At 41.2% G+C, this 12,538-nt stretch overlaps 1 long non-coding RNA gene across 4 annotated transcripts in view; it reads left to right on the forward strand.

The window, feature by feature from the left end:
* LOC143676568 (uncharacterized) overlaps positions 1-12,538 on the forward strand; it is a 209,078-nt gene that overhangs the window by 164,071 nt on the left and 32,469 nt on the right. For 3 of the 4 annotated variants that reach the window (XR_013172176.1, XR_013172178.1, XR_013172180.1), the window contains 2 exons: positions 1,226-1,278; positions 2,066-2,107. This is a non-coding gene — a long non-coding RNA (uncharacterized LOC143676568). Of the gene's footprint in view, positions 1-1,225; positions 1,279-2,065; positions 2,108-2,484; positions 2,578-12,538 lie in introns of those variants that run through there. The other variant, XR_013172177.1, reaches the window with a different exon arrangement.

Consider the following 12,538-nt stretch of genomic DNA (forward strand, 5'->3'; position numbering starts at 1 on the left):
TTAATTAGTTTATTCTGGTGATTGCTTTCACTTCTCTTACCTAGGGTTTTCTTGCTAGATGAATTTGTTGTCAATCTGTTCTTTGACCTTCAGTTCAGCTTTTTCTGGACCTCTAGCTTAGGTTTTGTTTAACAGAGGATAATTTTTCAGTTCTTGTTTTCTTTTTTCTTGCCCTGCTTGTATGGTGCCTTTTCCCTCCCCACTGTTAGGAGGATCTACGTAGGTATTATAAACTCCAGCCTGGTTTTCCCGGACTAAACTGGCCTCCTATCAGGGCAAGGAGTCACCTGCATCAGTTTTCCCTGAGGGTGAGACCCAGAAGTTTAAAAGACTTTCCTGTGAAGTCTCTGGGCTCTGTTTTTCTTATCCTGCCCAGTATGTGGCGCGTCAGCCTGCGGGTTGCACCAGCAAAAGATGTTGCAGCACTTTTAACTTTGGAAGACTCTCCCTGCTGGGGGTGTGATGGAGATGGAGGAGAGGTTGTAGGCTGGTTTTAATGGCTTCAAATTGCCAAGCTCTGGGGTCTGAATTCCTTGAGGGAGGGATTCCACCTGAGTTGGGCTTCACCCCTCTCCTGGGGAAGGCACAGGTGGGAGACAGCCCTGAAAGCAGCCAGTTTTTGCCTATGCCTGGGGCAGTTGCAGCCTGAGAAGTCCAGCTGCTGAATCCAGAGGCTGCCAAGTCTCCGTAGAGACACAGCCACTAAAGCCTCCGTTTCCTCCCCTTTCCTCTTTTTCTGTGAGCCCAATGAGAGACCTCTGCCTTGACCAGGTTTAGAGTGTCTTTTCTTTCCTTCTGGGAAGCTGCCTGAGAGGGAGGGGCACCAGGCGCTGGCCACCGCGGCTTGGGGAACTCACAGTTTTGGGGGAGCTTGCAGCCGGTCCGGCTGGTCCCGACTGGGGTATGCTGTGTGTCCGGTCACTGACATGGCTCCGGGAGCTGTTCTGTACTGTTTCTGGTTATTTAGCAGTTGTTCTGGAGGATGAACTAAAACACACACATTGCTAAGCCGCCATCTTGGCCCCCTCTCAAATCATATCTCTACTTGTTTTTAACCCAAGTATTTTATCTACTCTTCCTTACAAGGTTGTGGTAAGCATCTAATGAAAGCGTATGTGAAAATATATTATAGCTCAGAGAGTGTTATGCCAATATAAGACCTGTATTAGGTTATATCAAATAGGGTATATTCATATTTCAACAAAATTTATTTTGTTCCTTCCAGGTTCTTAGCTCTGTGCTATGGATTCCTGGAAGACTATTAAGAAGCACTGGCAGGTACTACAAATTCTCTTTGTTATTGTTAGTACTGTTATTTCTCTTGCATGATAGAGAAATCATATTTTATGTCACTTTGGCCTGGCTTCACCGCTGTTGACTTTGGTTCATATATTTAAGAAACGTAATCTAGCAAAGGGAAAGATGATATTTTTCTTCCTGAAAGTTCTATAGATTTGCTGCATTGCTTTGAGCAACAGTATATGGAATTTTCAAATTCCTATCAGTGAGGGAACAACTTGGGGAGTTGGGGAAAAGAAATCTTGATTGAAACTATATAAGAAAAAGAGTTTGAAATAGAACATAAATTCTGCATGTCTTTAACTACAGTCTTGCTAATTTGTGCCTGAGAAAAGTAGTAGAAGATTGCTTGTAGGGATATGCTTTAGTAGCCCTATTTTGAATCTGGCAAAAAAGATCATGCATCCAAAGCAGCAGCATCTGGCTTGACCAGGATTTGAGACATATAAAAATATTTATGGGATGTTTTAAAGAAGAAAACAGATGTAGTTTTAAAATTTGGATGGGATCCACTTGGTCAATGACTGTTTATGTGGGTGTGGTCAAATCAGACACGCTTGAAATGTTTGCTTTCTATAATTCACCACAACTCATTAGAAGTGGCAGGGCTGGATCAGTATTGGTTATGGCTTTCTTTGAGAAACTTTAATATTTATAAGCCCACAAATTTACAAACAGATGATTTAGGGGATGAGTATTTCCATTATAAAATGATTCACTAGTGGGGTTCTTTTCTAGAATATTTAAAATTTGAATTGGTTTACAGATATGGTTTGCCAGCGGCTTTTCAGAAATACATCTGGGCAAGGTAAGATCATACCACACACTCATACACACACACACACACACACATGGACATACTCTGCTGGGTTTAGATTCCTCATAGAGATAGGTAAATGGGAAATTATGTTTCAGGTTGAATATACCTGCCACAGGCTTGTCCTTTCTGCAATTAGCAAGCTCCTTTAACAGTCAAGGACTACTCGTTATTGAGAGAAGTAATCTGCCATGGCCTGTTCTTTACCTGGGACATTTTTCAGGATGGTGATCATAGTGATCAGACTTGAAGACTGATGTCAAGTCTCTCTGGGACAAGTCATAGACTTCCTTACTGCTGAGTATAACACAGCCTGTTCTCTAAGCTCAGTGTTTCTCATGTGTGATGGAAACTCCCTGTATTCACAGCATCCACCAGTGCCCATGGTATCACTCCAACTGTACTCTGGGAACCAACAGACATGATGATACTCATGCTTCCTGCTGGGTCTTGAGTAATAAAGTTCCAGGCTTTGACCCAGGAGTCTCATGTCTTCTGCCATGAAATAGTAACTAACTTATTAGCTTGTATGTAGAGTAAAATCACCTCCCAGACCTAACATTTATTTCAATTAGATTGTATTGGGTCTAGATCTGTGAATTTTAGGTTATCTTGGCACTTTGTTGACTTGACATGAAAGACATCAACTATTTTATTTTCTCATCTTTGCTTAGGATTGCATGCTAAAGTAAATAGTAGTTACTATTTTAATGTCATAGGTCTAAATAGCAGCTAGTATTTGGCTTAGATTTTTATTGCTACATAGAATGGGAAAAATCACTGGCTCTATTAAATTCACAGTGTACACTCCAAGAGCAACTCTTGAGTATACATGGAAGAGGGGGAGCTGATGATTATCCATGAATTTGCACATTGAGGGAGACACATTGGCAGGAAGTGGGAACTGAGTGTGTTTGCTGGTTTGAATCTGTTGTGTACCCCAGAAAAGCCATGTTCTTTAATCCTCATTCAATATTGCTGGGTGGTATCTTTTTTATTGCTTCCATGGAGATGTGACCCCCACCCAATTGTGGGGGTAACTTTTGATTAGATGGTTTCCATGGAGATGTGTCTCCACCCATTCAAGTGGGGTTGCTTACTGGGGCCCTTTTAGAGGGAACCATTTTGGAAAAAGCTAGAGAGCCACTAGAATCAACAGAGACCATACAGCCAGAGATCTTTGGAGATGAAGAAGGAAACCGCCCCCAAGGGAGCGTCACGAAACAAGAAGCTGAGAGAGAAAGCTAGCAGACTTTTCCATGTGTCCTTCCAGCTGAGAGAGAAACCCCAACTTCATCGGTCTTTCTTGAGTGAAGGTAATCTCTTATTGGTGCCTTAATTTGGACATTTTCATGGCCTTAGAACTGTAAACTTGCAACTTAATAAATTCCTCTTTTTAAAAGCTGTTCTGTTTCTGGTATATTGCATTCTGGCAGCTTGCAAACTAGAAGAGTGTGTATGTGGGATTTATGAACTGGCTTCATAGGACGTGTATTTTAAAGTTATCTGTGCAACATGTGTCATTACCTCTGCTGTGTGAATGGAGAATATGGTATTAGGACATATCTAATTAGACCACATCATAGATGGTGCTTTGAGTTCTGAAAATTTGAATTCTAGTTTCTCTTTTACTCCTTTGATTGGGGTCAGATGCCTCAGCTCTTAGATTTCTCCAGTATCTGAACATCTGGGAAACAAAAAGACAGACCTCTTTGAGTAGAATAAAAGTGTGGGCATATGGATGGGTGCATTTGTATGTCTGAGCCAAGGCCAATATTTGTGAATGGACATGAAAATGAACTGGTTTTGTTTAAGCATATATGTGCATGAAATTATCCAAATTATGTTTTCCCTTCCAAATCGTAACCTTGAAAGTCTCTATGTTATTTCTACATTATCACAAATATCATGGATCAAACTTTTCTGTAACTTGATGTGTGGGGGTGTATTGAGAATCTGAGGCTTATTCTTTTGAATATGTCCAGTAGTGATAAAACTTTCTGCTTTTTAAAAATCAACAAACATCACCTAGAACCAATACTATGAGTAAAGTGGGTGGTCAAATGGGATAAAAGACTAAGACATGTAAAGTAAAAAAATTGATTTTCTTATATAATTTGCAAACAGACCTGCAAAGGCTGCTGCCAAGATAATTTCCAGAGATTCTTTAGATGATGGTACTCTCAGGACTAACTGTATGGTTGACCAGCATGGTGAGCATGAAGGGCCCAGAGAATGTGTTTATGCTATTACATTGAGCTTCATGACTGAGCCTACCAGCATGCCAATACTGCCGTGGGTCAATGTGGGATTGGAGGAGAGTGTGTGCTCCATGGCCAGCTATACAGCCTGATTAGAACTTTTATCAACAGATTAATTTTTACTATCCAAGTCATTCTTGCCAGCTCTGTGAAAAGCCAAGTCCTTTAATACCGGGGGCACTATTTTCATGACTGATGACCTGTATCTCTCATAATTCTGCCATGTTTCTGGTGACATGGCTAGTTTCCCACTTTCATGGCTGTTGGACAGGTACTGGAAACTTGGACATCAACTGGTTCAGTGTTTCCCAAATTTCCGTCATTTTGTGTCATGATTTTGCAATGTGTGCTGTGTTATTCGCTTATTTTCTTGCAGCAGATTCACTTGAAAAACGTAAGTAAATTTGTTTTAAAAGGAAACTTTGTATTGTTATTAAAAGTGAAAAAACCATTACCACATGATATGAATAGAAGATAACCACAAAATATGCTCAAAATAAAGTTGTTGAATTCTAGCTAGATGCTGACTCTATGAACCTGAAATGAACCTGTTAGCTTTTCATTTGCTAAAAAAGGAGATTAGCAAGTGCTGGAGAAAGCTTAGACATATTAAGCCTGTGATGGATTGATGTATTCAATTTGTTTACACCTCCCTGTATACTTGCCCTTGGATAGTCCCTTCCTACACTGAGCCTGGACTTGGCCATGTGACATGCTTTGGTCAATGAGTCAATAGCAAATGTGATCATAGCAATGACTTGAAAAGTGCTTACACATTGGGGTTTTCCCCCTCTTGCTGTTCTTGAGCTTTTTACTGCTGTGTAAACAAGTCCAGGTGAGCCTTCTGGTTGATGAGACACATGACCCAGTTACCCAATCATCCAGGTCAACAGCTGACCAAACAGTGCGTTGATTGAGGCCATCATAGACCAGTTATGACGAGGCAGTCTGCTAGCTAGCCCCCACTTGCAATAGCGTGCTCAGTCCTGGTCAACTGAACCAGGCCAAGGTCAGCAGAACCACCCAGAAGACCCAAAGATCTGAGAGCACTAAAAAGTGATTCTTGTTTTGTGCTTCTCAATTTTAGGTGTTTTAACTTACACAACCCCCAAATTAAGAATTTTTATTGACTCAATAATCTTTGTGCCACGCAATTCATAGCATGAAAGTTTTCAATACAATCCTTTAGAGTTGAATTTAAATACAACTGCCATGTCCACAACTAATGCTACACAGCTCATACTTCAGGAAACACTAATCTGGTCTAAGCCCCAACATTAAGATTTGAGAAATGAGGCGAAGTGATTTTTTAGGGCCCCATAGTTATACTATTGACAAAGATGTGCTGTCTGAGTTTCTCTCCAGAGCCTCTTGCTGCCTTCTTCAGGAATGGTACATTTAAGCATATAAAAGTGATGTGTAAGATTTTAGGAAGTTAGTGCATCATCATCTTACTTTATCTTCAAGTGCTCATGAGAGGGAACAGAGATAAAGATAACCAATGAATTAAAAAATTTCTTATAGAACTTTAGATGTATACATTTTAAATTATCTTCTTATCATTGTTTTCTTGGATAATGTTCCATGTACATTACACTCGAAATAATATGAGCAGTTGATGAAGTCATAGACAGAATAGGAAGGTCAGGGTTTCAAAAAACAAAAACCAACCCCTTCAATCTCCTACAGACAGATAAGGTCTTCATGGCTAACTGGGAGCTGAGTGTGTATAGATGATGGAAATGCAGCTGGGTCTTGTTTTTTTTTTCCCTACCAAAAAAAGGAGGCAGAAGGCTCATCACATTCCCTTTGGAAGGCCCTAACACAAACCATGGTCTATCTCAGATCATCACAATCCCTTTGGGCAATTCTATCTCAGACCATCAAAACACCTTTGGGTGGCTTTATCACAGACCATGGGCAGAAAAGCAGTCTATCAGGTAGAGTCTTTCTAGAGTTCATAATGAATGTAGAAATTCAGTCTTTGTGGGACAGTTTACATTCAGCGAAGAATGCCATATAAATTCATTTCACTTGGGGCATGTGGTAGGTTGAATTATGTATGCCTGGAAAGTAAATATATTCTTAATCTCACTCTATTTCTATGCCATTGACAAAGATGTGCACTCTGAGTTTCTCTCTGAAGAACCTATTGTTGATCAGACCTCTTGAAGATGCTTTTTTAGCTAGGGTGCGGCCAACTGAACCAAGATGGATCTTCATCCTGTTACTGGAAGTCGTACAGAGAAGGCCATAGAGAGAAAGCCATGGGAAGGAACAAGAAGCTGGAAGTCAATGGAACCCAGAAGAGAAAGGAGATGATATTACTGTGGTGGAAAAACCAAGGACCCAAGATCGCTGGAAGCCAGCCCCAGAATGCCACAGTCTTCAGGGAGAAAGCATCGCCTTGCTGATGCCTCAATTTTTGAATACTAGCCTCAAAATGGTGAGCTAATAAATTCCTCTTGTTTAGCCCAAACCATTATATGGTATTTGCTTTAGCAGCTGGGTTAAACTAAGACAGGGAGTGGCCAACATCTATTGCTCTGTCAGAAACCATCCTACAGGAGTGAAGACATATATTTCAAGGGTTCACATTCTCTTCATTCTTATTCAACTATATTGTGATCTTGGTGCTGGATTTCCTACACTGGACTAAGTGATGTAGGCGCTCAGCAAATCACTACATTCTGCTCTTTTAATGGACAGAACAGCACCTCCTTTTCTTGGTTGCATTAGTCATAATCCATTTATAGTCATTTGCATTTTTAAATCCTTATCCTGCTATATCACAGTATTAATGTGGATTCAGGGCAGTGGCCCAAGGTGATTTGCTTGGCATTTGAAAACCTCCTCCAGATAAGCCAGAAAAATCCCTTACTGTGAGGACCCCAATTTGTCTGATCACCTTTTTCGAACAGATGTGAGGGTCATATACTTAGACATTTATTTTTGTTGCTCTCATTCGAGAATGGCCTACTCAAGACATGAAAGTCGTTTACATTTAAAAACAACTGTTGTCATCTCAGAAGGAAAATCTCAAGGCGTTGTTTCCTTCTGATTTCCAAGACAACAGCAGAGTTGGATGTTCAAATCAAAAGCATTGCATTAATTGTGTTTTATCCACCCAAAAATCTTTAATATTTGAGAAGAATGACTTAAAGTGAAGAAGAAAAAGAGGTGATGATTAACATGTGGGATCAGTGAAGTCAGAACCATATCTGGATCTGAACAGGACAAACTAATCTGACAATCTGGTTGGTGAGTTTGTCAGTGACTGCCAGCTGTCCCACCATAGCCTTTCATCCATTCTTCCTTAACAACAGAGTACTAATTTGTTGGGGCCAGCAATGCGCTCATCTAGGAAGCTATGTTTCCCAGCCTCCCTGCAGGTAGGTAGTCATGTGACACAGCTCCGACTTACGAACTGTAAGTAGAAGTCTGCCGGGGATATCTGGGAAATTTTACTTTTAAAATACAGGAATCATTCTTCCCTCCTCTGGACCCATTCTTTTCCTTCCTGGAGCTGGAGTAGCCATTTTCGACCAACCAGGAAAGGCCAAGAGAAATTGCTAATACCTGGACCCTGTTGTAGTATGTCACAAAACCAATGCCAGGAATTTTCTACCTCTGGACTTCTTCTTTCATGAGGAAAAATAATCCCCCTTTTATCCACATCACTGTTCATTGGGCTTTCTGTTTCATGTAGCCAAACTCAATCCTTGGGTGATACATTGGAGTTTTCAGGAGCCCAGTTCTCTGGAACTGGAAGGAAATATGAGCCAGGGCAGGAAGGGAGAGCCCAGCGGTGTAGAGAGCCTGGGTATTCCTTGTGCACATGTTAGACTGAGCTCTTAAAGCTCTTCTCCTCTGTTCAGTTCACTCTGTGGGTTAAGGCTTTATTGGTGTTCTGGGAGACTTGTCGGATGGATTCCCTGGGTTCCCATGCACTTTTGGGGAATTGCATTTAATGAACAACTGTTTTGTTCATTTCTTCATTACTTTTCCATTGCTGAGAGAAAAAAGGAAATTTTGACAGAGATGATGATAGCCTAGTGCCCTTTAGGACAAGAACTATGTACCTTCAAATAAATTAAGGGGCGGGAGAGCAGGAAACATTTTTGTGAATTTAAAGCATCTTTTTTAAACAGGAAGTCATTCTGAGTAAGGACATACATACTCCCCCAAACCAGAGATGTGGTTTGATTGGATCATCTCTTTTCCTGATATACTTTTTAAAGAGGTGTTTCAGAATGTTCAGGTAATTACTTACCACTCTAGGCTGAAGATTGGGAGTCCACTGGGGCCTCTTGAAATAGTTCTGTCTACTTTAGAATGTAGGCAGAATATTCTGTGGGGGTGGAGTTCAGGGGTGGCAGGGGAGCTCTGTTTTTGCCCTCTGGCTTTAGGAGGCTCGTGTGGAACCCCCTGAAAGCTTAGGAACCAGATTTAGAGAGTGAGAGCTGGTGGGGGCAGGACCCATGGAATGTGTGGTTCAAGCCTTGCAATGAAAAGATCAGGGGGTTTCTCTCTGCGTTCACACTCTGCATTTCTCTGACCAGGCTCAGAAACTTCTTGTTTACCTTCATTGTCCTGGCTATTCTCTTCACACAGCTTGACGCACACTTCCTCAGACAGCAAGTAGGATGGATAATTAAATGATTCAGAACCCGGCCCCAATTTGTGGAAGGTCTGGGTTCTGCCCTAATTCTGCATCTATATGCTGACTCACCTTGGGTAGGTTACTTGGCTTCTCTGAGCCTTCATCAATATAGTTAATTTTTAATAGTACCTACTATTGCTGCATAATAAACACCCACAAAAATCTCAAGGACACACAACAACAAGCATCTATTTCTTGCCCACAGGGTTGCAGGTCAACTGAGGCAATGCTGCTGCAGGTAGCAGAGGAGCCAGGCTTGGGTCTAGGCTGTGAGTTTGCTCTAGGTGTGTTATTCTGGGGCCCAGGCTGGAGGTCAGGGACTACCCAGAGCATGTACTCCTCATGGTGGAGTTCTGAAGCTTGCAGATTGGTGAGTGGGAACCTGCAGTGCTCCTTAGGCTTAGAACTCGCACACCATCACTTCCGTCCTCATGCAACTGGCCAGAGCATGTCACATGGCCAAGCCCCATGTCTATAGGGTGAGATGGATATTCCTGTTATGGAGAGAAGGAGTGAGTATTTATTCAACAATGCTCTAATTACTACACTTAGATGCTTTGGAGACTTAATGAGATACTGAGAGCATTTAACATGGAGCCATGCACATAGTAAACGCTTATTAAATGTTAGCTGCTTTCTCTGCTGCTGTTGAGTTCCTACTTCATCTGTTACTACTCTAGTCCCATCTTCAGCATGGAGAGATGGAGGCTCTGGAGAGCAACACTTGTGAACAGGCACTGCACAGTTCAAGGCCTTGCTGGCACAAAGAAGCAAAGCTCCATGGCCTCAACCTCAGCACACATTGTTCTCCCCTTTGACCTCAAATGGGCCAGTGGAAGCTTCTAATGACTTCAGGTCATTGCAATGGTCAATTACTTCTGCAAATTCCATTACATTTAAAGCATGTTCAGGCCCATTCTCATTGGCCTTCTCAAATATTCCATGAAGTAAATTAAGAAGTCATTGCCACTACCATGTTGCAGATTATGGAGAAGGAAACAGGTTGGTTCTCTCCCAGGTACCACCTGTCCCTTAGGCCTTTCCGCCTTGAGCTCTGATGGCAAAGCATCATTTTGATGACAAAGACGTTAGTCTAGGTTTGTAGAAATCAACCAAAAAGATTTGGAACTTTGGCATTTATTTATTCATTCATTCATTGATCATTTCTTTCAGGCCCTCATCCCCTCATTTAACAGAGTAGGCATTTATGGAGCCCTTATCACATGCTCCAGAAGCACTGTGATGAGTGCCTTAAATATATTCTGTAAGGAGTGGAGAGCTCAGCAGACACTGGTAACTCCAGGGCCATCAGGGACTCAGATACTGGTAAGTAGTTGGTGTGAGGGCTGGAGTCAGGGACCCTGAGCTTGCTTGTTGCTCTGCAGGCTGTCTTTTTTTAAAAAATATTTTTATTGACAAATCTTCCCACATCTACAGTCCATACATGGTGTACTATCAATGGCTCACAATATCGTCACATAGTTGTGTGTGCATCACCATGATCATTTTTAAGAACATTTTCATCACTCCAGAAAAAGAAATAAAAAGAAAAAAGAAAAAACTCATACTTCCCATATCTCTCACCTGTCCCTCTCATTGACCACTAGTATTGCAATCTACCCAATTTATTTTACCCCTTACCCCTCTGTTATTCATTTATTTTTTATCCATATTTTTTTTACTCCTCTGTTTATGCCCTGGATAAAAGGAGTATCAGACACAAGGTTTTCACTATCACACAGTCACATTGTGAAAATTATATCTTTATAGGATCGTCTTTAAGAATCAAGGCTACTGTAGCACAGTTCAACAGTTTCAGGTACTTTCTTCCAGCTACTTCAATATACCATAAACTAAAGTGGGATATCTATATAATGCATAAGAATAACCTCCAGGATAACCTCTCAACCCTGTTTGAAATCTCTCAGCTACTGAAATTGTATTTTGTCTCATTTCTCTGTTCCCCATTTTAGCCAAGAAGGTTTTCTCAATCCCATGATGCCGGATCCCCACTCATCCTGGGAGTTCTGTCCCATGTTGCCAGGGAGATTTACACACCTGGGGTCAGGTCCCACATAGAGGGGAGGGCAGTGAGTACACCTGTCTCGTTGGCTTAGAGAGGCCACAACAAAAGAGGTTCTCTGGGCTCTCTGGGCTTAGGCTGTCCTTTGCAGGAATAAGTTTCATAGGGGTGAACCCCAAGATCATAGGCTCAGTTTATTATGAGAAATTCTCCAAATGGGGAAGTTGACATTTCCTCCTTTCACCCCAGTCTCCCAAGAGGGCTTTGCAAATACTTCTTTATTTACTGCCCAAATTACTCTGGTATATTGGAGCATCACACTATCCTGGACAAACCAACAAAATCTCCCACTTTATTCAAAATTCCATGTACTTATGGTGTTAAACTAAACTGACCATACAAATTAAATTAGCTAATGCACTACCCAAAATACATATTTTGCACCAAATAAACATATTTCTCTTTGGTCTCACACAGAAGTTGAAGTTTTAAAATATGGATGATATGATCTTTTACCCTGTATTTTGATCTACCTCAGTCCTATCCAGATCAGCTTCCTTCATATCTCTAGTCAAAGTCTGATCCCTTTTTCAACTTTATTTAAACAATTTCTGTATTGGGTACTGCTGACTTTCGTAGCTTCAGAGAGCCAATTCCGAGTCTCAGGTGTTAGTCACATAAATACCCGAAGTTTCTGGGAACGTCTAGGTTATATACAAACAGCTTAGTCTTTCAGAATGTAGAAATAACAGTTATAACTCCTGAATATATGTGATTGCTGTAAGAGCTTACAATCTAGGAACCTTTACAATAGACTCCAACCTGATAACCCATGCTGTCAACTTAAGTTCACTGAGTTTTTGTATTATACTTAGTCTATGTGAGTGAGGCATGATAATATTTGCCTTTTTGTTTCTGACATTTCATTCAACGTACAATCCTTAAGGTTCACTTACCTAGTTACAAGCCTCACAACTTCATTCCTTCTTGCGGCCACTCAGTATCTGTTGTAGGTATACACCATATTCCCCCTTCCATTCCTCAGTGATTGTACCCTTAGGCCACTTCCATTCATTGTGAACCAGTGCAATGTTCATTGTCCCCATACCCAGTTCCTCCAGATATATACTGAGCAGTGGGGTTTCAGGATCATATGCAATCCCTCCCTTAACCTCCTGTGGAACCACAGCCCTCCAAGGGGCTGCACGTCTCAGTTTCCCTACTGACAGTGAATAGGTACGGCTCTTTCTCTGCATCTTCTCTAGCACTTGTTTCTCTATGTTCACTTTTAAATAGTTTTATTCACACATCACAGCATCCAACCTAAATATATAGACATGCCTTCACTACCATCATCTATATAGACATTTCCTTTTCTTCCACAAAGAATCCATACCCCTCCCCCATGTCCTCTACCTGTTGACAAAGTTTTGGCATAATGCCTTTATTACATTGAATGAAAGCATATTACAATG

This window comes from Tamandua tetradactyla, chromosome 3 (assembly GCF_023851605.1).
Source record: "Tamandua tetradactyla isolate mTamTet1 chromosome 3, mTamTet1.pri, whole genome shotgun sequence".
NCBI classification, from domain to species: domain Eukaryota; kingdom Metazoa; phylum Chordata; class Mammalia; order Pilosa; family Myrmecophagidae; genus Tamandua; species Tamandua tetradactyla.